The 27614-nt window shown below is 38.2% G+C and overlaps 1 pseudogene; it reads left to right on the top strand.

The window, feature by feature from the left end:
* Positions 1 to 6013: 6013 nt before the first annotated feature.
* LOC116754010 lies at positions 6014 to 23673 on the top strand (annotated as a pseudogene).
* Positions 23674 to 27614: the final 3941 nt, after the last annotated feature.

Consider the following 27614-nt stretch of genomic DNA (forward strand, 5'->3'; position numbering starts at 1 on the left):
TTTGAACATGTGAAAGTCTATGGTCCCCATTTGTTAGTGCTTTCTCAGGGGAAGATTTGCACTTTGACCTTCATCTCTAAATGTGTAATGAAAAGCTTATTCCTTTAAGGAGCTTTAGCTATCTTTAAAAGTGTGATTTGTTTCCATGTCTACAATTTGTTTGATATTGTGGAAAGGACTCTAGACTTAGAGCAAGTGATCTACCACTTATTTGTGACCTTCAGTAAATTACTCAACCTCTCTAAACCCATTTTATCCATTGTTTTAAAAAATTACTCTACCAACCCATTACAGCTTCATGAAGATTAGATGGAATGATGCTAGTGAAAAGGCTTGTCAACTATGCAGTGCCACGTAAATGCAGGGAACAGTTTAATTCTTTTGTCAAAGATACTGAAGGAGATATTGAGGGTTAGGGGAGCTTTCAGAATGTCCCTAAGTTTTCAGATTGTCCTAACATCATGGAACACCACGTTCCCATGTTACTGGGTGCTCCAATGTTTTTATATTGGTGCTGATAATGTGAGATTCAGAGGAAAAAGAGATGGTTCTAAATGCCCATGTCACAATAGTGGGTATAAAATCCTACTGGTTGCACAGAGGCCTGGCCCGTGAGCCATGGCCGCTGAGCCTGCGCGTCCGGAGCCTGTGCTCCGCAACGGGAGAGGCCACAACAGTGAGAGGCCCGCATACCGCAAAAAAAAAAAAGAAAAAAAATTACTCAGAAGTTGAAGTAGAGCAAGAGCAAGTATGTATTTAATAATTACATTCTTAGACACCTGACTACTTAATTCTGTTAGCAAATGATTACTGCACAAATAGCCTCTATTAAGTATTCTCCAAAAATGTGCAATTGACCATTTTATTGAAGTATATCAAATTATATTTAACTGTCAAATACCCAGCAAACATTCAGGAAATGGACCATTGCATAGGAAGAGAAACCAAAATTAGTATGGCAAGAATAAAACTAGAGTGGGGGCCCTAGAGGCCAAACACCATTTTGATGAAATTTTTTGTCGTATATGTCTACCTGGTTTGCTCATTTCATTCACTTGGGATCCAAGGGCCAGAAGATCATCTTGCACAGCCCTACCACAGTCATCAAAAGAACCCAGAGGTTGCTGAATAACTCGTAAACAAAACTAACGCACGAGCAAAGATAACTAGAGAGAGTAAAGCATCTGGTTTCCTTTTCCATTCTTGCTCTTTGAGGTATTTGCCATGTCAACAAATAACTCAGTAGATTTATTAGGAACAAAAGCAAGTCAGAAATCATCAGACAATTCTTATCTAAAAATGATGTTTAAAGACTACCACTCAGGACATCCCTGGTGGTGCAGTGGTTAAGAATCCACCTGCCAATGCAGGGGACACAGGTTCGATCCCTGGTCTGGGAAGATCCCACATGCCACAGAGCAACTAAGCCTGTGTGCCACAACTACTGAGCCTGCGCTCTAGAGCCCACGAGCCACAACTACTGAAGCCCACGTGCTCTAGGGCGTGCCACAACTAGTGAAGCCTGCATGCCTAGAGCCCATGCTCCACAACAAGAGAAGCCACCGCAATGAGAAGCTCGCACACCACAACGAAGAGTAGTCCCCGCTCGCCACAACTAGAGAAAGCCCGCATGCAGCAGCAAAGACCCAACGCAGCCAAAAAATTAAAAAAAAAAAAAACTACTACTCACCATAAACCAATAATTTATAGTGTTTTGGGAGATGTCTAACTGCCTTAAAGGGTCATAACTACAGCTTTGAAGCAAGAAAAATTTTAGTTCATTCTAAATTTAAATACTGAATATCTCCTAGGTAATCCCATGTTTCAGCATGGCTGAGAGAGAGATTGGGAAATAACATGAAGACTAAGTATTTCTTTTGACACTGATTTTTTTTTCTTGTGATGAGTACATTTACGATTTAGTCTCCTAGAAACTTTCAAATATGCAATACAATATTATTAACTAATATATTCTCCATGCTGTACATTACATCCTCAGGATTTTTTTTAATAACTGAGAGTTTGTACCTTTTGACTCCCTTCACCTATTTTGCCCACCCCCCAGCACCTCCACCTTTGGCAAATATTCTGTTCTCTGTATCTATGTGTTTGTTTTTTTTTTTCAGATTCCACATATAAGTGAGATCATACAGTATTTGTCTTTCTATATCTGGCTTATTTCACCTAACATAATGCCCTCGAGGTCCATCCATATTGTCACAAGTGGCAAGTATTCATCTCTTTTATGGCTGAATAAAATTCCATTGTATATATAGACCACTTCTTCTTTATCCATTCATCTGGACATTTAGTTTGTTTCCATATCTTGGCTATTGTAAATAATGCTGCAGTGAACATGGGGATGGATATATCTTTTCCAGTTAGCTTTTTGTTTTCTTCAGGTATATACCTAGAAGTAGAATTGCTGGCTCATATGCTAGTTCTATTTTTAATTTTTGAGGAACCTCCATACTATTTTCCATAGTGGCTGCATCAATTTCTACATTCCCACCAACATTGTACAAACATTCCCTTTTCTCCATATCCCTGCCAACACTTGTTATTTCTTGTCTTTTTGATAATACCCATTCTAACAAGTGTGAGGTGGTATCTTATTGTGGTTTTGATTTGCATTTCCCTGATGACTAATGATATGGAGCATCCTTTCATGTGTCTGTTGGGCATTTGGAGCTCTTCTTTGGAAAACTGTCTTTCAGGTCCTCTGCCCATTTTTAATCCAATTGTTTGGTTTTTTGCTGTTGAGTTATATGAGTTTTTATATATCTTGGATATTAACACCATACCAGATAGATTATTTGCAAATATTTTGTTCCATTTAGTAGGTGGCCTTTTCATTTTATTGATAGTCTTTTTCCTGTGCAGAGCTTTTTAGTTTGATGTAGTCCCACTTGTTTATTTTTGCTTTTGTTGCTTTTGCTTTTGGTGTCAAATACAAAAAATTATCACCAAGTTCAATGTCAAGGAGCTTACTGCCTATATTTTCTTCTTTTTTGGTTTCAGGTAAATGGGATTGTTTTCTTTCTCTTTCTTGTCACTCATTATTAGTGTATAGAAATGCAACAGATTTCTGTATATTGATTTTATATCTTACAAATTTACTGAATTTATTTATTAGTTCTAACAGATTTTTTTGGCAGAGTCTTTAGGGTTTTCTCTATACACTATCATCTCATTTGCAAATAGTGACAGTTTTCCTTCTTTTATAATTTGGATGCCTTTTATTTCTTTTTCTTGCCTAATTGCTCTGTCTAGGCCTTCCAATACCATGCTGAATAAAAGTGGCGAGAGTGGGCATCCCTGTCATGTTTCTGATCTTAGAGGAAATGCTTTCAGATTTTCACTATTGAGTATGATGTCAGCTGGGCTTCTCATATATGGCCTTTACTGAGGTATGTTCCCTCTATAACCAGTTTGTTGAGAGCTTGTATCATAAGCACATGTTGAATTCTGTCAAATGTTTTTTCTGCATCTGTTGAGATGATTATATGATTTTTAGCTTTCATTTTGTTAATGTGGTATATGACATTGATTGATTTCAGGATGTTGAACCATCCTTGCATCTCTGGAATAAATTTTACTTGATTGTGGTTTATGATCCCTTTTATATATTGTTGAATTCAGTTTACTAATATTTTGTTGAGGATTTTTACATCTATGTTTATCAGGGCTCTTGGCCTGTAATTTTATTTTCTTGTGGTATCCTTGTCTGATTTTGGTATCAGGAAGTGTTACCTCCTCTTCTATTTTTGGGGAGAATTTGAGAAGGATTGGTATTAATTCTTTTTTGAATGTTTGGTAGAATTCATCAGTGAAGTTGTCTGGTCCTGGACTTTTGTTTGTAGGGAGGTTTGTGATTATTGATTCAATCTCCTTACTAGTAAGTAGTCTGTTCAGATTTTCTATTTCTTCCTGATTTAGTCCTGGAAGGTAGTATGTTTCCCAAAATTTCTTTCTAGTTTGTTCAGTTGGTTGGCATACATTTGTTCCTAGCAGTCTCTTATGATCCTTTGTATTTCTGTGGTATCAGTTACAATGTCTCCTCTTTCATTTCTTATTTTATTTATTTGAGCCCTCTCTTATTTTCTTGTTAAGTCTAGCTAAAGGTTTGTCAATTTTGCTTATCTTCTCAAAGAACCAGCTCTTGGTTTCACTGAACTTTTCTATAGTCTTTTTCATCTCTATGTCATTTTGCACCTGAATTCAAGCATCAGAAAATTAGAAGTGAAAGAAAAGCTGGAGTGAAGTACACTCCTCCATTAATGGAAGGAAATACTAAGGCATTTGGTGTTATCCTTCCAAAGTCTTCAAACTATAATGAATAGCAGAAAAGACTTAGAGCTGTCAATGACCATTTATTTTATATTTGCTACCTTCCCTTCCTTCAAGGACATTGAAAAACAGATCTTTGAAGAATATGCTGGTTGACTTTTGAGTGTGAGAGAGATTTAAGGGTCTCTGAGCCATTTATTGTCCATCTCTCCAATAGTTCTGAAGAAAAAGAAGGGAGTGAAGAAGGAAGGGGAGAGGATAACAAGTACATCCAAAACTAATACCTAAAAGAGAAATTGTCATTGTTTAACCTGAGATTTGCATTCTGTGATTATGTTGATTGTTACTTAGAAGCAAATATTTATACCTAAATTGAAAGGATGAAGAGTTTGACAGAAGGAAAATTGGGCTTCCCAGACAGAGGGCTCAGCATGAAAGAGCAGAATATGTTTAGGTAATGTAAGCATTTAGTATTGCTGACTTGCAGACTTCACAGTGGGAAATGTCTAGGGTCAGGTACCAGTGAATTCTGAAATCCTTGCAAGAGCTTTAGATTTTATCCTCTGGGCAATGGGACCTCTGTTGAAATTTTCTGAGCAGATTGGTGACATGATCATATTAAAACATTAGAAATTCATTCTTGCAACACTGGGGAGGGGACATTAGAAGTGAGGAGAGGAACAGAGTGAGAAGGCTTTAGCTAGGTAGAGGCAAGAGGGAACAGAGTCTGTTTTAGAGCAGTGTCAAAGGGGAAGGAGTGTATCAGATAAATGAGATATTCTTAGGAAGTATAGGTGACTTGGCACAAAGACTGATGGAGTGCAGGGTGCAAGGTAGAAGGAGACAGAATTGAGGCTTATTCCAATGTGTCTGTCTTGGCAACTGGGTGTGGACAGTAGGCCCCTTCACCAACTTGGGGTCTAAGAACAGCACCAAGTATTTGTAGTGAAGCTGGTTAAGATTGGCATTGGACTTGACAAGTTTGAAGTGCTTCTAAGATTTTCATATGGAGCTGTTTATACAAAGTCTGTAGCTACGAATTAAGTTCTGAGCTAAATATATAGATTTGGGGTTGATTCCCATGTTGATAATTCCCTGTAGTATAAGTCCACCTTTTCTAGCATTGAATTCTCCCATGGCCCCCACCCAAAAAAAATTACAAGATGCAAAATTATGATTTAAGTGTCAAAACTACAGTGAGGTACCACCTTACACCAGTCAGAATGGAAATCCCTTTGCTTATGCAAAGAAATATCTCCCTCAAGAAATCCCTTCTGTGTAAACTACCTTTAGAAGATTCTGGTGTCTACAATGATCAACATTTAGACAAGCACAAGGTGTTGGCTGAATCCCTGGGGAAAGATAATATTGTCCAGGGAGAGAGTATAGGACATCAAGAGAATAAATCAGAAGGAGAAACTGAAAGATCATTTCAATCAGGGAGAAGGTATCAGCTAACAGCCACAGGGAGAAGTGTTTGCGCTACTATTTAAGGAACCATAAGTCAGACAATTGACTGAGAACTAGGAGAAATGACTGAATAGGAAGAGAAATGACAGACTGTGGAGAGACCTTCAATGTCAGGCTTTGGCTTTTCTTCCTAGAGAAAAGAGCCATTGAAGGTTTAGCAAATGTACCAATCTGGAAAATTAATAGATCAGTAATAAGTAGAATAGACTGAGTCTGGGTAAGGAGACCAGCTAGGAAAGAATTTCTATAGGACATGAGTGAAATAGATGAGAGACTGATCACACGTGACGGATATGAGAAACTCCATAAAGGAAGGATCATTGAGATTGGTGCCTATTGTGAGAAAGAAAAGCCAAAGATGACCACAGGTCTGGAAATCAGGGGACAGGTGAAGAAGAAAAATCCACATAGAGTGCCAGAAAAGGGGGTTTTAAAAAGAAAAGAAATGGGCCATATCTTAGAAACATGGATTTTTGAAGTGACAGGAGGCATTCAAATGATGTCCAGTAAGTAGACATAAGAGTTCAGATCCAAGATGGCATGGGACATGAGGTAATAGTAAAAAGGATGAATATAAAAATGATTTCTGATATCAGAGGACTGGTGTTGGAACATGTCCTCATCTTTGAAGTAAAAGAAGTTCTGTGAATAGAGAGAGAGAGCAGGCAGAGGAGATGGGAAGACAATGAGGAGACAACCTGTAATGAAGGCCAGAGAATTGAGGAAAGAGCTGCGTTTTACCTCTGGAAGTGGCAGTTCTAGTAAAGAGAAGGAGAGTGGGAGAAGCAAATTGCATAAGCAAAGAAGTTCAAGAGTTGAGTTGTAATGAAAAAAAGGCAAGTGTGGAAAATTTTCAAATGTTGGACAAAAACAGTAGTAGCAACAGGGTTGAGAGGAAATTCTTTTTGGGGGATAAATGAACAGTCAGTGGACAGTAGACAAGAAATGATTGAAAAAAAATTTAAAGAGAAATAATAGATTAAATTACCACAGAAAAGACAGGAGATGGCTACAGCACACAAGAAAGGTAGAAACTAATCTCCATTTTCTTATCTGTAAAATGGGGATAATAAAAGCACCTATCTACAGCACTGTTGTGATAATTAAATGAGAGTTCATGTAAAACACATATTCTTACTCCCAGCAGTTCTTTGTCCTACAATAATATCCACTGCCTAAACCAGTACGTAATTCTCAAACCACGTCCATCTTGCTGCCTCTACCATAGGGCTTAGGAAAGGTATATATTGCTTTTCTAGCCTTTCGTGCATCTAGGAGTGGCCATATGACATACTTCTTACCAATAGGGATGTAACAATATTCTGATGGAGACTTCTGGGATGAAGCTGCCCATTTTTTGATGAAGGAAACAAATATGTTTGCACTATCCCTTTTTTCTCCTTCCCCCTTTTCTCTCCTTCCCTGTTTTGCTTTCCTTAAACATAGTTGTAAAACCTGGAGCTGGGGCAGCCATCTTGGGACCAGTGATAACAATCATAGAAGAACTAAAGTAATTTCAAAACTGCTGGCCTTCAGGGACTTCCCTGGTGGCACAGTGGTTAAGAATCCACCTGCCAATGCAGGGGACACGGGTTTGATCCCTGGTCCGGGAAGGTCCCACGTGCCGTGGAGCAACTAAGCCTGTGCACCACAACTACTGAGCCTGCACTTTAAAGCCCACAAGCCGCAATTACGGAGCCCACATGCTGCAACTACTGAAGGCTGTGTGGCTAGAGCCTGTGCTCCAAAACAAGAGAAACCACGGCAATGAGAAACCCACGCACTGCAACGAAGAGTAGCCCCCACTCGCCGCAACTAGAGAAAGCCTGTGTGCAGCAACAAAGATCCAATGCAGCCAAAAAAACAAAACAAAACAAAAAATGCCTTCATGTCACCATGCTGCTGAACGCATGCAGAAAAATCCCTACTTCCAAATTATGATTATTTGGTAAGAAAATAATTCTTAAGTGATTAGTCCCCTCAGAGTCAAGTTTTCAGTTATTTGCTCTTGAATACATTTCTAACTACTACACTTCTTAGGGTTACTTTAGACTTCCTAATCCCCACACTAAAATTTGAACTGGAGGCCCACCACCTAGCCTACACTTCCTCCCACAGGTAAGCCTGCCAATCGTAAAATGCCATCGAACACTCACTGCCATGGCACACTGCCTTCACATAGTAAGCTATTGATAAATAATTGCTGCTATTATTACTATCAATAGCCTTTGATGAGAGAAACAAAAATGTGAAAAAACAAATGAGCTACTAAAATATTTCTGTAAGAGACACAAAGCACCTTTATTGCAACAACAGTTGCACACCAATGAGAACAGACATCACAAGACATGGCAGCAGGAGATTTCTCATCCTCTGACCTCTAAACAGGTAGTCCTACAGCTTATATGTCAAGTATTCATGGGTTGCCTTACATATAACCTTTAATATTATGTTTAACTTAAATGTTATGTTGAGATTGGTTCAAGATGGCAGAGTAGAAGGCCGTGCACTCACTCCCTCTTGTGAGAGCACCAGAATCATAGCTAACTGCTGAAAAATCATCAACAGGAAGACACTGTAACTCACCAAAAAAGATACCCCACATCCAAAGACAAAGGAGAAATAGCAATGAGATGGTACATAGATAATCCTAAAGATGCCACCAGAAAACTACTAGAGCTAATCAATGAATTTGGTAAAGTTGCAGGATACAAAATTAATGCACAGAAATCTCTTGCATTCCTATACATTAACAATGAAAGATTAGAAAGAAAAATTCAAGAAACAATCTCATTTACCATCACATCAAAAAGAATAAAATACCTAGGAATAAACCTACGTAAGGAGGCAAAAGACCTATACTCTGAAAACTATAAGATACTGATGGAAGAAATCAAAGACGACACAAACAGCTGGAAAGATATACCATGTTCTTGGATAGGAAACATCAACATTTTCAAAATGACTATAGTACCCAAGGCAATCTACAGATTCAATGTAATCCCTATCAAATTACCAATGGCATTTTTCACAGAACTAGAAAAATCTTAAAATTGGTATGGAGACATAAAAGACCCCAAATAGCCAAAGCCATCTTGAGAAATAAAAACGGATCTGGAGGAATCAGGCTCCCTGACTTCAGACTATACTACAAAGCTACAGTCATCAAAACAGTATGGCACTAGCACAAAAATAGAAATATAGATCAATGGAACAGGATAGAAAGCCCAGAGATAGACCCACGTATCTATGGTCAATTAAACTATGACAAAGGAGACCAGACTATATAATTGGAGAAAGACTGTCTCTTCAATAAATGGTGTTGGGAAAACTGGAGAGCTACATGTAAAAAAAGTAAAATTAGAACATTCTTTAACACCATACACAAAAATAAGCTCAAATGGATTAAAGACCTAAATGTGAGACTGGACACTCTGCAACTCTTAGAGGAAAACAGAGCGGAACACCTTCTGACATAAATCACAGCAATATCTTTTTTGATCTGTCTCCCAGAGTAATGGAAATAAAAACAAAAATAAACAAATGGGACCTAATTAAAATCAAAAGCTTTTGCACAGCACAGGAAACCATAAACAAAAGGAAAAGACAACCCACAGATTGGGAGAAAATATTTGCAAATGATGTGACCTACAAGGGATTAGTCCTCAAGATTTAGAAACTGCTCGTGCAGCTTAATACCATCAAAACAAACAACCCAATCAAAAATGGGCAGAAGACCTAAATAGACATTTCTCCAAAGAAGACATGCAGATGGTCAAGAGGCACATGAAAAGATGTTCAACATCTTTATTTATAAGAGAAATGTAAACCAAAACTATGAGATATCACCTCACACCAGTCAAAATGGCTAACATCAAAAAATCCACAAATAATAAATGATGGAGAGGGTGTGGAAAGAAGGGAACCCTCCTACACTGTTGGTGGGAATGAAACTTGGTAGAGCCACTATGAAGAACAGTATGGAGCTTCCTTAAAAAACTAAAAATAGAGCTACCATATGATCCTGTAATCCCACTCCTGGGCATATATCCGGAGAAAAACATGGTCCAAAAGAATACATGCACCCCAATGTTCATTGCAGCACTGTTTACAACAGCCAAGACATGGAAGAAACCTAAATGTCCATTGACAGAGGAATGGATAAAGATGTGGTATATATATACAATGGAAGATTACTCAGCCATTAAAAAGAATGAAATAACGCCATTTGCAGCAACATGGATGGACCTAGAGATTGTCATACCAAGTGAAGTAAGTCAGAGCAAGAGAAATATCATATGATATCACTTATATGCAGAATCTAAAAAGAAATGATACAAATGAACTTATTTACAAAACAGAAACAAACTCACAGACTTAGAAAACAACTTACAGTTACCAGGGGAGAAGGGATTGTTCGGGAGTTTGGGATTGACATGTACACACTGCTATATTTAGAATGGATAACCAACAAGGACCTACTGTATAGCACAGGGAACTATGCTCAATATTATGTAACAACCTAAATGGGAAAAGAAATTGAATAAGAATAGATACATTTATATGTATAACTGAATCACTTTGCTGTACACACCTGAAACTAACACAACATTGTCAATCAACTATACTCTAGTATAAAATAAAAAGTTTAAAACCCTTCTAGCTTATACTACTGATAAAGATGTGAATTGTTATAGGTTTCTGAAAAGCAATTGGCAATATTTATTAAAATGCTAAAGTACACCTGTCCTTTCCCCCAGGAGTACTATACTTGGGAATCAATTCCTAGAAATAAAAGTATCTGGGTGTGAGGATGTAAAGACAAGATTATTTACTGCAGCCTTGCTTGTAGAAGAAAAAAATAAGTAATTTTTAAACAGTCTAACTGACAGAGTAAGGAATGAGAAACCCCTATTTTGAATGTTAAGTGGATGTTTAAAAAAACAACTGACATCTTTTAAGGTGGATGAATGTGTGCATCATTACATGTAGAAACTGAAGTACAGAGTAGTAATGTGTATTGTATGATCCAGTGTTTGTGAAAGACGAAAACAAACCAAAAGTATATTCCCATTTATTAGTATATAGGTTTATATGAGCATGGAGAAAGGTGTGGAAATGTACATACAGGCTGTTTACCTCAGAAACTTGGCCTGACGTGAGTTGGAGAACAAAAGTTAACTTTTTACCTGCAACTGTTTGGCTTCACTTGTTACAATGAGACTTATGACTTTATTACCTATAAAGAAACTGTAGAGAAATGAAAGATTTCAACTGCTAACATACATATGTAACCATGAAATAAGTTGAAGTTACTGTGATTTTTGTTTTCATTTTTGAAAAAACACTCCGGCCCAATAATTGTCAAAATAATATAAACCGTTTGGGGATGTCTCTAAAATCTTGAGAAGATTTCAAAACTCTCTGTCCATTTTGCACATTACTCATGGAGTCATAAACATGTTTTTCTTAATGGATCATTTAGGAACCTATAATTATCTAAGGCAGATATATAAGGCTAGATATAAGAAACATTTTTCACAGGCCTTTAAAAAAATGTTTAGAGCTTTTAAGCATGAGGTTGTAAGGTCTAGTAGATTTTTGGCTGATAGTTATATGAAATTAATATAAACAAACTTTCTGGAGTTACCTGCATAGTTCTGGATTCTGCATTTTTTTCTCCCAAGGGGCTTATCTTTGGATCTTCACTTGCTCTCTTGGACCCCAGAATGGTGGCAGCTGGGTATGTACTTTCCACATAGAAAACTGGAAAATTCTTCTCTGAATAATCTGACAAGCCAAAAGAGAAAAGACCTCAAAATACCAACATTGCGATTCCCTAACAATAAAACACATCAATAAAACACACCAGATAATTCTACAGCAAATCCCACATTCAAAAAAAGCCATCCATGTGTTCTGAGCTTCCCAATAGCTTATTAGTGTGCCATTCTTCAACAGAAGCAGACAACCAAGAATCAGCAGACATTTGAGGTGATTCTATCAATAGCTTTCTAATATGAGAGAGAACAAAGCAAACAAAGAAAAGTTGGAAGAAATAATCCATGAAAAGAGAAAATGTAAAAATCTTCAAAAAGGCTGTTATTAATATTCTGAAAGAGACAAGAAGATGGGGTATACATGAAGTAAGAACAGGTGGCAATTTAAAAAAAAAGAGCTCTTGGGAATTAAAAATTATCATAGCAGGAAAGGAACTCCAATAGAAAAATTTAAAGATCTCAAAAAAATCTATCCCTCCCAATGAACTTTTTCTCAGGAGGCTACCTGATGAAGTTCTCCTAAAGTGGTAAGTGAATTCAAGTGAAAAACATGGTATCTAGGAAGCTGATGGTCTCACCCTGGAGAGAGTGAAGGGATTCCCCAGGACAAGGGCAGAGAAGCTTGAGGATGGCAGGTGTGCCCAGATGCAGAGCATCCCCAGCCCACACTGGTACAAGCCAAAGACTCCAGTAGGAAAAGTGTCTGGGAATAAAATTTCCAGTACTGTGCTGGCTCCTGCTTGAAAACGCCAAGGGTCTTGAGAAATTTAGATGGAGGTAAAGTTGACATGTTCTGGAAAACTGTGCTACAAAACTCAAGTGGCTTTAATGATGACAAAGATATTGATGAAACACATGCAGCTCTAATATGAGGATAATAGTGAACTTACTGCATAGTTATTGTGAGGATTTAATGACTTGATAAATGTAAAGCATTTAGAACATACTGAGAGTGACAAAGATATTACTTGTCATCATCATCATCAGGCAGGTTATTAAACTCTACAGTTAGGCCTCCTGGAATACTGGCTCTACCACTAGTTGTTTATCTTGGGAAATTTATATAAACTCCTTAAGCCTCAGTGTCCTCATCTATAAAATGTACATAGCAATGATATCTACTTTATAGGCTAATTTTAGGGTTTGAATTAGATAAGACAATGTATATAAAGTACCTAGCAAATTAAACACTCTATGAATATTAGATATTGATAGTAATCATTTGTTTTCCATGGAAAATAACAACATTTTAAATTTTTGAGAAGAAAACTCTCCACCATTAGAGAACTATTCTTAGTTTTAAGATAGTTTTATACTGTTGCAACCATGGCATTTGTATTACTTTGTATTATTTTAAAAGTATTATGAACATTTGGTGTTTCTATAACATCTCGGTAATTATATTTTGCATCTGCCAAGCACATCATCAAAATGATTCGAAACAAGTCACCAAAACATTTGTGGGACATTCAGATTGTTTGTAGTTTGGCTCTCATCAAGAAGACAAAAGTGTACATCTTTGTCGTTTTGGATTTTGGCTTCTCATATATTATTTCCCAAGACCCTCAGGAGATATGCAAACAACACTGAGTGTAATGGTCTTCATGGCAAGGATCCCAGCTCCAAGCTACAAGAACATTGGCAAGCATTTCAACTCCCTCAACATCTTTGACTTCAGTCTTAAAATAAAAATGAAATGCTGATTGAATAGTTATAAATGATTTTGAATGTGGGTATTTTTCAAAATTGCTCTAGGAATTTACTTTTTTAACGTTTTTATTGGAGTGTAATTGCTTTACAATGGTGTCTTACTTTCTGCATTATAACCAAGTGAATCAGTTATACATATACATATATCCCCATATCTCTTCCCTCTTGCGTCTCCCTCCCTCCCACTCTCCCGATCCCGATCTTCTAGCTGGTCAAAAGCACCAAGCTGATCTCCCTGTGCTATGAGGCTGCTTCCCACTAGCTATCTGTTTTACATTTGGTAGTGTATATACGTCCATGCCACTCTCTCACTTCGTCCCAGCTTACCCTTCCCCCTCCCCGTATCCTCAGTCTGCGTCTTTATTCCTGTCCTGCCCCTAGGTTCTTCATAACCATTTTTTTAGCAAGTTTTTTAAACTCCTTGATTGCCAGTCCCACCATCTGAAAAATAGGGTAAATATAGTAGTTCTTTTCTTACCTAGTGTAGTGAGAACTAAAGGAGAAAATGCAGGTAAAGCACTTGTCAAACAAGCTGACACACGTTAGGCACAAAATTAACGTTTAACTGTAGCAGAAACAATAATGATAACAGTAGCTTCAGACAAAAGTTGAGGAGGAAGGCACATATATTGCAAAAGGTAAGTGAAGGATTTCTTGCTGTTTTAAGATATCTGGGTGCTCTTTTATTTCTTCATTTGTGCGGTTTTCCATGAGTTGATTAAATGTAAATAAAATTGTATAAGTACTTCAATGTCAAATACTAGAGAAAACTTTACCATTGACCAACCTCCCATCATGAAAGTTTCTTTTTCCAGAAACTCTAGATGTCTGAATTTCCAATTTGAATAAAAACCCAATTTAAAAATTAAACCATTTCAAAAGTGATGAGGCTGGTGCTTGGAATGACTAAGTATAATTGACACCGATATTTCTTCTCAGCGCTAACCCTTTGCTTCATTGAAGGAATTTATTCACATTTTCTAACATTCCTCATGTATCTGCCATGTCTCCACCTTCTCTCACTATATGCAACACACTGAAGAAAAACACCCTTAATAAGATTCTTGTTTTGGATGGAAAAATCTGTGATGGCTTTTTCCTATCATTCAATTCCATGCTGACAAGTTTCTAAGTTACTCAAAATCTTGCATAACAATTACATAATATTCAAATATTTTAGTAAAAATTGTCCCATTAGGCAACATAAAATATTTGAGGCCAAGGCTCTGATAAAGTGTACTAGCTATCTTTTATAAAAAGAAGTCAACCCCCTTTTTTTTTTTTTAACCATATCCTAACATTTCAAAATAGCCTTAAATGTAATTTTACATAACATTTATAAAGAACATAATGTTGTAGAAACACAACCCTGCTAGGAATATAAAGACCTGGGTTCTAGGTTCAGCACTTCCACTTTCTAGATGTGCATCAGTGTCTTAAAATGTACCCAGGATTTGATTTAGTCAGATATGGTACGATGACAGACACAGTGACAACTGCCTTGAAAGAAGAGTTTATTGCTCACAGTTCCCCCAAAAGAAGGGAGCATGCCACGCCATGCAGGGCCATATGGGGAAGCCCAGGGTCAGTCAGGATGCAGAAAGAGCTAAGAAAAAGCATGGGCCAGGGCCTTTATTGTGGATTTCAGGAAAAGGAACAGGCAAGGTGGGGTAGGCAGGCTAAGTGAGTTTCAGTGGGTTCTGGGCCATAGGGGTGGTCCCAGTTATCTGGTAACTGGCCCTGGGGTGATTTAGGGCAGGAGGATAGTGTCCCAGAATGTTGGCACCAATAAAAGGAGGTGGATGGGGGATATGGACTGAGATTGGTTGGCTTGCATATCAAAGATGTACTGAAGCAAGCTGTTTGCTGTCTCTGGAAATTAGCTAACCCCGGGAGAGGCAGTCCCTCGCTGGGTCCAAAAGGTCCCAAGATATCAAAGTATTCTAAAATATATTTTTAAAAAAGAAAAACATAATAAATACAATCAGTAAAAAATATTTAACCTCTCCGAACATCAGTCCCCTCAAAGTCAGAAAAATAGGGAAAATAATGCCTGCTTCTGCCTTACTCACTGTAATCAAATAGTAAATTGGATCTAGGCAGGATGCCACCAGCAACTTCTGCAACTACTCTACTACGTTACTCTCAAAACACTATTAAAGTACAGAATTTTATTTCTGAGGTTGAAATGTTAGGTTTGTGAAGGAGATATATCTAGAGCCTCAGAGAGGCTTGGTACATGGTAACTCAAATCATACCAGCTGGAGGGTAAGCTGTTACAGGAAATCACTGGTGCCCTGAGCACAAAGGATAGCTGCGGGCTGATGGTCTGCGATCATGGCAGTACTGGATCCACTCCAACAGTCCAGTCTACTATAGCCCATGTAGGGCTCAGCTACCATATTGGTAATCTTAGTACTACTGAGCAGTAACTGGATTCTGCTATGAATTAAATTACCTTGCTTTTGATGATTAGGAAAGGAGTCAAAAAGTAAATGGTTTACTATCCCCCATGAATACTTTTGCCAATTTTCTACATAAACAGTTCATTTGATTCTTTGTTTAGTTTTCTTTTTTTCCAAGTCTTGTTATTATTGACCTCGCCTTCTACAGAGTTTAAAACCAGACTCTATTCCTAAACTGGTAACTGACTACTTGTAAAAAAAATTAACATAGATCTACTTATAACCCATAAGTTGCCTTTATTTATTTATTTATTTTTGGCTGCATTGGGTCTTCGTTGCTACATGCGGGCTTTCTCTAGTTGCGGCGAGCGGGGGCTACTCTTTGTTGTGGTGTGCGGGCTTCTCATTGTGGTGGCTTCTCTTGTTGCGGAGCACGGGCTTGAGGTGCACGGGCTCAGTAGTTGTGGCATGCAGGCTCAGTAGCTGTGGCTCGTGGGCTCTAGAGTGCAGGCTCAGTAGTTGTGGTACACGGGCTTAGCTGCTCCGCAGCATGTGGGATCTTCCCGGACAAGGGCTTGAACCTGTGTCTCTTGCATTGACAGGCGGATTCTTAACCACTGCGCCACCATGGAATTCCCCCCGCATAAGTTGCCTTTTGAAAGAAATCAATAAGGCATTTGAATTGCTCCAAGATGGAAATTGGTATTTGTGTGTATGTGTGTTTGTGTAATGTGAGATATCTTATGCATATGACTCTTACACCCAAGACTTTATGAGAAGTGAGAGGTCTCAGATCAAGTATAAAAGAGGGTGGCTGTGGGAAACCGTTTAGAGAATGGCAATAAAAGAGCTTTAAGTCAGTTTTGAAGAGCCCTTTAAGCAGTCACTGTGTGACCCCAGATGGCTACCTTTGCCCATGTCATCACTGTCCTCATCTATAAAATGGGGATAATGATACCTCTTTTCTTGAGAAACAGGTATGAAGATCAAATGTGAAAATAAAAGGCAAGACCAATGAAAGGAAAAATACTACAAAATTATGTTATAATAAAATTTTCATTGTGATTTGTTTGAGTACTGATATATATGACCAATAAATTAAATTTAATTGGGAATTAAATTAAATTATAGTACAACTTAATTAGCCACCGACTGTAACACAATTTTGAAATGACCTAACTTCTTCTAGAAAATTATTTATTTACAAGGTACAATTTGTGCTGCTTTTATGGGTTTATTTTCAATCAACAGTTTACTGTTTGGTATTTCAGAAATATTTCTCTTCAGCATACATTCATTAAACATTTAATAACAACATTGTGCTAGACACACTGGAAAAGCAGAGTTGAATGAAATCCAGAAGACTACAGATTCAAGGCATAGAGACCTCATTTCTGACTGGAAGACGGGAAGCCCTCGGGGAGCAGGTCAGCCCTAATCTGAGCCTTGGGAGCTTATAGAACTACAACATGAACAACAGGGTAAAAGACACTGTAGAAATTGGAACTGTGTGTAAGAACCCAGAAAAGAGAGAACAAAACTTGCATATGGTAAGCAGCAAACAATTCCATCTGCAAGGGCCAGATTGTGTTTGTGTAGAGTACTGAGTGAGTTTAAAGGTCTTGATTGCAAAATATTTTCTATGTAAACAAGTAAGAGTGCAAGAATTTTTACATCTAAAGAGAACTGGGTTTTCCTAGTATATTATCATGCATTTTCTGGGCCTTACTATATGATATTGCTAAGCAGTCCCACCTAGTAGTGATTGACATAAATCAACAATAATTTTGGTTGAAATTATTAAAGTGCACTTTGTAGATTGACTGAAATCAGTCAAGCTACAAAGCATCTCAAAAATACAGGTGTTGGAGTGTTTGACCTTGAAGCCACTTTCTAGCTCTATGAGTCCGCCCATGCTTCTATGTATATTGAGTTCAGAGCTTATGAGACTATGGTTCTGGGTTCTGAAACAATGTGGCCCAAATACTTTTTATAGAACTCTGAAACTGACCCTTAAGTAGCTCTCCTTTAAAAATCTTCAGCTAAATATTTCACTCCTATCTCTCAGCAGTATTTAAATAAATGTATCCTATTTTGTCACCAGCAGTAAGAGAGTACCAAAATCCATCCATCACTAGCCTAGAAAAACAATAGACAGTTCCCACATTATTGACTGTGGATTGAAGCTTCGCATTCATAGGAAAAGATAAGCATGCTGAGAATTTAGAACTTAGATTCTTCTCCATTGAAGCATGAGGTTAACGCAATGTTTCATACAATGGTGTACGCGAGAAAATCTAAACTGAAAATTAATAACACATAGCTTTTCAAGCATTTTAAATTTAGTGTTCTCAAAATATTTAAAGACCATGGTCACCAAATCGTGGGTGAAAATGCAAAAGGTGAATCTAATTTCCTGAGGAGATGGGGTAGGCATTGATGCTAATTTGATGGAGAACATGCATTTATTGCTAAATGGCCACTTTTGCAGAGTTTACAAGCACATAAAAAGATCAGAAAATTTGCCACTTCTGCTCTTCACATTTACTATAACTAACAGGTAATGACTATAAATAAGCCCCAGATATTAATTTAATACAGTCATCTTCCCTACCTTGAAACCTAATTTCAGAATTTGACCCTAGAAACAGGCAGTTTTTTCCAACTTATTCAGAAAGTCCTCAAGCAATTTACACTACTGAATTGGAATATGAGGAAATGTTACTTCTCTTTAAATTTACTTTATTGGGATTGGCTTGATAATTATCTATGATTTAGCAACATTAGACTTTGGTACCAAAGGTTAAAATAAATAACATTATTCTTTGTAATATTAACAGTGTATGTAGTAATAGAACAAAATAGTATGTAGTAATAGAACAAAACGGAGTGCAAAGAAACTGAGATGAACTTCCATGAGAAAAATAAAATTCAGACCAAGCTTCTGGGTTTTATACTCCTGGGATAGAATATTATTAACCCTTCCCAACCCCACTAACAGAAGCCATTTGCAGAAACCTTTCTGCAAAGGGACTTACTGAACTTAGCTTTGATAGGGTATGGGCAGATGTAATTTCTGAGGTCATTTGGCTGTCACCTTCATTTTATGGGGAAGAAAATCAAGATCCAGGTAAGCGCAGTGTAGTGACTTACCAGGATCACACAGCCAATTACCAGCTGAGTAAATTTTGTATTCTTACCACTCCTTTCTCTACATGAATCTTCCATGTTACTCTCACATCTTTCATTTCACTCCTCGCGCACAGTGCCTCAATCACACTGAGCTTCTTTCAGTCTTCTCCCAGTTCCTGCCCCTCAAATGATACCAGGCTCCCTTGTCTCTGAGCCTTCACACATGTAGTTCCTTGTTCTGAAACCCATCCATGCCCAAACCCCATCCCCACCAAACTCCATGTTCCTTAACTCCCAGCCATTGTCCAAGTCACATTATAGCAGGGCCCTCAAGCTCCCAGAAATCTAGGTTACATATACTTCCTCTCTGTTCCTATTGCACCCTCTACCCCCCCCCCATTATAACATGTCAAACACTATATTGTAATTGTCTGATTAATTATTTGTTTGCACTATTAGACTGTGAACTCTTTGAATATCATATTCATCATCATTACCACAGCATCAAATGCAATGCCTGAAACATGGGATTGGCTCAGTAAAAAAAAGCTGTTTAAATAAATGAATAGATAAGAACATGTGTTAATGAGCCAAGGTACTACAAATGCATTTAGAACAATGGAAGTCGAATACTGCACACATCTAGGGTACCTGCCACTATACAATGTATAATGCTTATTATTCTTCCTAACAGAGAACTGTTTTACAGCTGTTGGAAGTGGTTGTGTAGTACCACAGGAGATGAGGGATGAAGCTAAGAAGCTGACATTTGAAGTGGAATACTATGATGATTCTCATGTAGCCATTCACAACTAGAAAACAGATGCTGTGGGAATCCTCCCTTTCCAATCATACCAGCTCATGGGCAGCTACAAGGTGATTAAATGTCATGGAGTGAAGAGTAAAAAATCAGATTTGTAGTTACTAGAGGTAGGGGTTGGGGGGGGGTGAGTTAGATGAAGGTAGTCAAAAGATACAAACTTCCAGTTATAAGATAAATAAGTACTAGGGATATAATGCACATATGATAAATATAATTAAAACCGCTGTACATTATATATGAAAGATGTTAAAAGAGTAAATCCTAGGTGGTGGAGTCAAGATGGCAGTGTGGGAAGACTCGGAGTTTGCATCTCCCCACGACTACGGCTCCTGCAGGATGTGGATGGGGGACCTCAACGCCCAAGGAGACGGGAGGAACCCCAAAGCAAACCGGTAGGATGTGTGGGGACTGAGTTGGGGAGGAAAAGTGGAGGCGGAACAGGACTGGCACCCCTGAGGGGTGTGGTGAGAGGGGTGAGGGGTTCCCATGCCTGGAGGGACGCTCGGGGGCTCAGATCGTGGGGTGTGTGCCCAGCGTATCCCCTGCCCAATCGGCCGGGGATGTCTGCGGGCTCTTGGGCAGGGTCCTACGCCCTCAGAGGCCCCCTCCGGGCCACACTGGTCTTGGGGGCATGGGAGGGAGGCTGGGGGAGAAGAGGAGAGGCAGGCGGGAGGGTCCCTCCAGGACCAGAGGAGCAGAGGAAGGAGCAGAGGGCATTGGCACCACCCACTAGAGCCCAGGAAACCTACTGAGCTCCCAGGCCAGTCCCCCGGCCTCCAAAGCCCTCTCCAGGCTGCGTGGGTCCTGGGGGCATAGGAGGGAGGCTGAGGTGGTGGGGCAGCCCAGGACCGGAGGAGCGGGAGAGGAGTGGAGGATATTTGCCTCACCCACTCAAGCCCGGGAAAACTGCTGAGCTCCCTGGTGGGGTCCCCCGTCCTCTGAGACCAGAGGTGGGAGACACGGCTGGGCCCCTTCTGTTCCATTGAGCCGAGGTCCCACACCCCACACCCCCAGGGCCTTTTCCAGCCCTGTGGGTCCTAAGCAGAGGCCCCACCCACCACCCAAACCCCACCCCTGCTTAGGTCCCACCCTTCACAGCCAAGGCATTTCCACCTTTTTTTTTTTCTCCTCTTTTATACTATTGTGGTTCTGTTTTACCTTCTGGTTGTTGTTTCATCTATATGTATATTTTTTCTTTCTAACATACCTGTTTGTTTCCTAGTCTAATTTTATTTTTTACTTTGTTATTGTTCTCTTTTTTCTTTGTTTTTTGCCAACCTGTGCAGCTTGCGGGATCTTGGTTCATGAGCCAGGGGTCGGCTGAAGCTCCTGTGGTGGGAGCTCCGAGTCCGAACCACTGGACTAACAGAGAACCTCAGACTCCTGGAAATATTCATCGGAGTGAGGTCTCCCGGAGGTCCTCATCTCAGCACCAAGACCCAGCTCTACCCAACAGCCTACAAACTCCAGTGCTGGAAGCCTCAAGCCAAACAACCAGTGAGACAGGAACACAATTTTACTCATAAAAAAAAAAAAAGTGAGATGAAAAAAGACTATGTCACAGATGAAGGAACAAGGTAAAAACCTACAAGACCAAATAAATGAAGAAGAAATAGGCAATCTACCTGAAAAAAGAATTCAGAGTAATGATAGTAAAGGTGATCCAGAATCTCGAAAATAGAATGGAGGCACGGATTGAGAAAATACAAGAAGTGTTTAACAAAGATCTAGAAGAACTAAAGAACAAACAAGCAGAGATGAGCAACACAATAACTGAAATGAAAAATACATTAGAAGGAATCAATAACAGAATAACTGAGGCAGAAGAACGAATAAGTGAGCTGGAAGACAAAATGGTGGAAATAACTGCCAAGGAGCAGAATAAAGAAAAAAGAATGAAAAGAATTGAAGACAATCTCAGAGACCTCTGGGACAACACTAAATGCACCAACATTTGAATTATAGGGGCCCCAGAAGAAGAAGAGAAAAAGAATAAAATATTTGAAGAGATTATAGTCAAAAACTTCCCTAACATGGGAAAGGAAATAGTCAATCAAGTCCAGGAAGCACAGAGAGTCCCATACAGGATAAACCCTAGGAGAAACACACCAAGACACATATTAATCAAACTAACAAAAATTAAATTCAAAGAAAAAGTATAAAAAGCAGCAAGGGAAAAGCAACAAATAACATACAAAGGAATCCCCATGAGGTTATCAGCTGATTTTTTCAGCAGAAACTCTGCGGGCCAGAAGGGAGTGGCAGATATACTTAAAGTGACGAAAGAGAAAAACCTACAACCAAGATTACTCTACCCAGCAAGGATCTCATTCAGATTCCACGGAGATATCAAAAGCTTTTCAAACAAGCAAAAGCTAAGAGAATTCAGCACCACCAAACCAGCTTTACAACAAATACTAAAGGAACTTCTCTAGGCAGGAAACACAAGAGAAGAAAAAAGACCCACAAAAACAAACCCAAAACAATTAGGAAAATGGTAATAGGAACATATATATTGGTAATAACCTTGAGTATAAATGGATTAAATGCCCCAACCAGAAGACAAAGACTGGCTGAATGGATACAAAAACAAGACCCCTTTATGTGCTGTCTACAAGAGACCCACTTCAGATCTAGGGACACATGCAGACTGAAACTGAAGGGCTGGAAAAAGATATTACATGCAAATGGAAATCAAAAGAAAGCTGGAGTAACAATTCTCATATCAGATAGAATAGACTTTAAAGACTGTTACCAGAGATAAGGAAGGACACTACATAATGATCAAGGGATCAATCCAAGAAGAAGATATAACAATTATAAATGTTTATGTACCCAACATAGGAGCACCTCAATACATAAGGCAAATCCTAACGGCCATGAAAGGGGAAATCAACAGTAACACAATAATAGTAGGGGACTTTAACACCCCCCCTTACATCAGTAGACAGATCATCCAAACAGAAAATAAATGAGGAAACACAAGGTTTAAATGACACAATAGACCAGAGAGATTTAATTGATATTTATAGAATATTCCACCTGAAAGTGGCAGAATACACTTTCTTCTCAACTGCACATGGAACATTCTCCAGGATAGATCACATCTTGGGTCACAAATCAAACCTTGGGAAATTTAAGAAAATTGAAATCGTATGAAGCATCTTTTCTGACCACAATGCTATGAGACTGGAAATCAATTACAGGGAAAAAAACCTGTAAAAACCACAAATACATGGAGGCTAAACAGTGCACTACTAAATAACCAAGAGATCACTGAAGAAATCAAAGAAGAAATTTAAAAATACACAGAAATACACACTTCCTCAGTCGCCGGCGTTCCGGAGCCCAGACGCCGCATCTGAGTCACCCGGCACCTTCTGTTCGGTCAGGCGTGAGGGTCTCGCCATGGTGTGTCGTCTGTGCCGCTAGACCCGTTGTATGCCCGTGCACTCGCCCAGCCAGCCAGCTGGCCTGCGGAGCTCCCACCCATGTCCCCCGGCTGGTCCAGGGGGTCCAGGCACCGCCTCAACAGCGGCTCCGCGGGACGCGCAGACTGGACCACAGCCTGCACCCCTAGCTGACGGCGTCATGAGGCACCTGCCGTACTTCCACCATAGCCAGGCGGTGCGGGGCTTCGGTCGCGGCTCCAAGTAGCTGGGCATCCCTACAGCTAACTTTCCTGAACAAGTAGTAGATAATCTTCCAGCTGACGTATCCACTGGCATATATTATGGTTGGGCCAGTGTTGGAAGTGGAGACGTCCATAAGATGGTGGTGAGCATAGGATGGAACCCAAACTACAAGAATACAAAAGAGTCCATGGAAACTCATATCATGCATACTTTCAAAGAGGACTTCTACGGGGAAATTCTCAACGTGGCCATCGTCGGCTACCCCAGACCAGAAAAGAACTTTTGATTCTTTAGAGTCACTTATTTCAGCAATTCAAGGTGATATTGAGGAAGCTAAGAAACGACTAGATTTACCAGAACATTTGAAACTCAAAGAAGACAATTTCTTCCAGGTTCCTAAAAGCAAAATAATGAATGGCCACTGATGGAAAAGCATCATATTTATTCATTCACTGTTTTCTAATATTTTACTGCTTATAACTCTACAGTCTCATCTTGGTTATACTTTAAAAATCAAACATTTTCCTACATTAAACTGTGAATTAATGTGAATTAAACAGTACAATGTAGTTACCATATTATGTTCCAACTGTTCAATTAAACCCATCATGTTACAGTACTAAAAAGGTTCATTTTAAAAATCAAGATTCTTTTTTATGTAATATGTTAATTAAAATGTACCACTAGAAAGGTCTTAAGTGTTTTATAATGGAAATGAAATATATATATAAATATGGGTAACAGGCAAGTCACTAGTTTGAGATGAGAACTATAATTCTCATGGTAAAATTCTAGCATGCACGTACCTATATAGCATGCTCTGATAATCAGAAGGCTTATAAAAGTAACTATATTAAGCAGAGGCTTGACAGTTTATTACAAACATAAGGGGAAAAATTCAGACTTCATATTTTTGATATTTTGTGCATTTATATATTATTACAGACATGAAGACGTGAAATTTCATTTTAGTTAGTCATTTCCTTTAAGGGCTCAAATCATTATACTGTGTTCCATTTTTGTTACAGCTGCCTCAGTTCTAATTGGTCTAGACTCTCTCCCTATTATTTTTTTGTTTTTCTTTTAAAACAGTAAAATAAGTGTTTTTTGAATCTCTAGCTCTCATTTATGTGTTGTATAACACTTCTCTCTTTTTAAGAGTAGATATTCTTCAACATTTTTCTTAACCTTTGTTTCCTGTAAATAACTGTCAGTGTCAGTTCTTCCATTTAGAATATCCAACTCTACACTTACAAAATGTAGAGTTTCATCTGCGTCTGTATCTGCCATCCCATTCCTTCACTATATGAACAGTGATTAAGCACATATCTCTTGCATTTTAGAAAAAACACCCAAAAGTTCATCTGTAGGTTAAACGAACACCTAGCATTTCATTTACATATACCAGTTTCTTAAACAACACAAAATACTTGTTTCCCCCACAGGGAAACTATTTTAAGAGCCAGCTAAACTATGAAATACAAGGTCATTTGTTTTTAATGTGATTATATGTTCCTGAGCAAATGCAAACTGTTGTAGTTGTGTGAGCACAATGTAATTTAAGGCTAAAGAGTGCTATTTAGAAGATAATTTTAAAGATAACTTATTATAAAACCATTTTCCCCTAATCTGCATCAATGAGAGAACTGAGTTTAACAAAACTGTTTATATAATATTTAGAAGAACATCTAAAGCTAATGTTGGAGAAGGGAGAAGCAGGAATAAATTCACTTGGATTGTTTTGACTTTTTGGTGTATGAATTTATGGCAAACAATGTAGTATGTGTCTTTTTCATTTCTTCTTTATAGAAATACTTAGAAAATGTAATTGAATGTTAGAAATCCTATACTTGAAAAAAGCCTGAATTATCAGTGGTTCTATGAAACAAAGTTAAAAACAAACATGGAAAGTGTAAAAAAGATTTGTGTTTGTTTGAGTAGCTTGTGACTGATTGTGTCCTCATTAAGTGTGAAAATTCTTTGATATTGTCACCTTACATTTTGTTAAATAACTATTGCTTTTGAAAAGCCTATTGTGTGTGGTTTAGGAGTTAGTTAATAGTGTCTACATTTTTTAAAGTTTTATATTAAGTATTTATATATTATAAGAAATTGCAGTAGGGCCATTTTCGATTAGTCAGTGTTTTCAGGCCTTGAAAAATATCTTGACCAAGTGAAAAAAAAATACATAGAAACAAATGACAATGAAAACAGGATGACCCAAAACCTATGGGACGTGGCAAAAGCAGTTCTAAGAGGGAAGTTTACAGCAATTCAATCTCACCTCAAGAAACAAGAAAAGTCTAAAATAAACAATCTAACCCTACACCTAAAGCAACTAGAGAAAGAACAAAGAAAACCCAAAGTCAGCAGAAGCAAAGAAATCATAAAGATCAGAGCAGAAATAAATGAAATAGTGGCTGTATCAATTTACATTCCCACCAACAGTGCAAGAGGGTTCCCTTTTCTCCCCACTCTCTCCAGCATTTGTTGTTTGTAGATTTTCTGATGATGCCCATTCTAAGCAGTGTGAGGTGATACCTCATTGCAGTTTTGATTTGCATTTCTCTAATAATTAGTAATTATTGGGTAGCTTTTCACATGCCTCTTGGACATCTGTATGTCTTCGCTGGAGAAATGTCTATTTAGATCTTCCCCCCATTTTTGATTGGGTTGTTTGTTTTCTTAATATTGAGCTGCATGAGCTGTTTATATATTTTGGAGATTAATTCTTTCTTCATTGATTCATTTGCAAATATTTTCTCCCATTCTGAGGGTTGTCTTTTCGTCTTATTTATAGTTTCCTTTGCTGTGCAAAAGCTTTTAAGTTTTATTAGGTCCCATTTGTTTATTTTTGTTTTTATATCCATTACTCCAGGAGGTGGGTCAAAAAGGATCTTGTGCTGATTTACGTCCAAGAGTGCTCTTCCTATGTTTTCCTCTAAGAATTTTATAGTGTCTGGTCTTACATTTACGTTTTTAATCCATTTTGAGTTTATTTTTGTGTATGGTGTTAGGAAGTGTTCTAATTTCATTCTTTTACATGTAGCTGTCCAGTTTTCCCAGCACCACTTATTGAAGAGACTATCTTTTCTCCATTGTATACCCTTGCCTCCTTTGTCATAGATTAGTTGACAATAAGTGTGTGGGTTTATCTCTGGGCTTTCTATCCTGTTCCATTGATCTATATTTCTGTTTTTGTGCCAGTACCATATTGTCTTGATTACTGTAGCTTTATAGTATAGTCTGAAGTCAGGGAGTCTGATTCCTCCAGCTCCGTTTTTTTCCCTCAACATTGCTTTGGCAATTTGGGGTCTTTTGTGTCTCCACACAAATTTTAAGATTTTTTGTTCTAGTTCTGTAAAAAATGCCATTGGTAGTTTGATAGGGATTGTACTGAATCTCTAGATTGCTTTGGGTAGTATAGTCATTTTCACAGTATTGATTCTTCCAATCCAAGAACATGGTATATCTCTCCATCCATTTGTGTCATCTTTGATTTCTTCCATCAGTGTCTTATAGTTTTCTAAGTACAGGTCTTCTACCTCCTCAGTTAGGCTTATTCCTAGGTATTTTATTCTTTTTTTGCAATGGTAAATGGGACTGTTTCCTTAATTTCTCTTTCTGCTCTTTCATTGTAAGTGTATAGGAATGCAAGAGATTTCTGTGTATTAATTTTGTATCCTGCAACTTTACCAAATTCATTGATTAGCTCTACCAGAGGGAATCCTCTTGCACTGTTGGTGGGAATGTAAATTGATACAGCCACTATGGAGAACAGTATGGAGGGTCCTTTAAAAACTAAAGATAGAATTACCATATGACCCAGCAATCCCACTACTGGGCATATACCCAGAGAAAACCATAATTCAAAAAGACACATGCGTGACAATGTTCATTGTGGCACTGTTTACAATAGCCAGGTCATGGAAGCAACCTAAATGCCCATCGACAGATGCGTGGATAAAGAAGATGTGGTACATATATACAATGGAATATTACTCAGCCATAAAAAGGAATGAAATTGGGTAATTTGTAGAGATGTGGATGGACCTAGAGACCATCATACAAAGTGAAGTAAGTCAGAAAAAGAAAAATGGAATCTAGAAAAATGGTACAGGTGAACCAATTTGCAGGGCAGAAATTGAGACACAGATGTAGAGAACAAACGTATGGACACCAAAGGGGAAAAGCGGGGGTGGTGGGACAGTGAGGGGATGTACTGGAAGATTGGGATTGACATATATAGTCTAAGATGTATAAAATAGATAAATAATAAGAACCTGCTGTATAAAAAATAAAATAATATAAAATTTGAAATATAAGACCTATCTGATAAAGGACTTATCCAAAATATATAAAAACCTCT

The sequence above is a fragment of the Phocoena sinus genome, chromosome 5 (genome assembly GCF_008692025.1).
Source record: "Phocoena sinus isolate mPhoSin1 chromosome 5, mPhoSin1.pri, whole genome shotgun sequence".
In the NCBI taxonomy this organism is placed as follows: Eukaryota; Metazoa; Chordata; class Mammalia; order Artiodactyla; family Phocoenidae; genus Phocoena; species Phocoena sinus.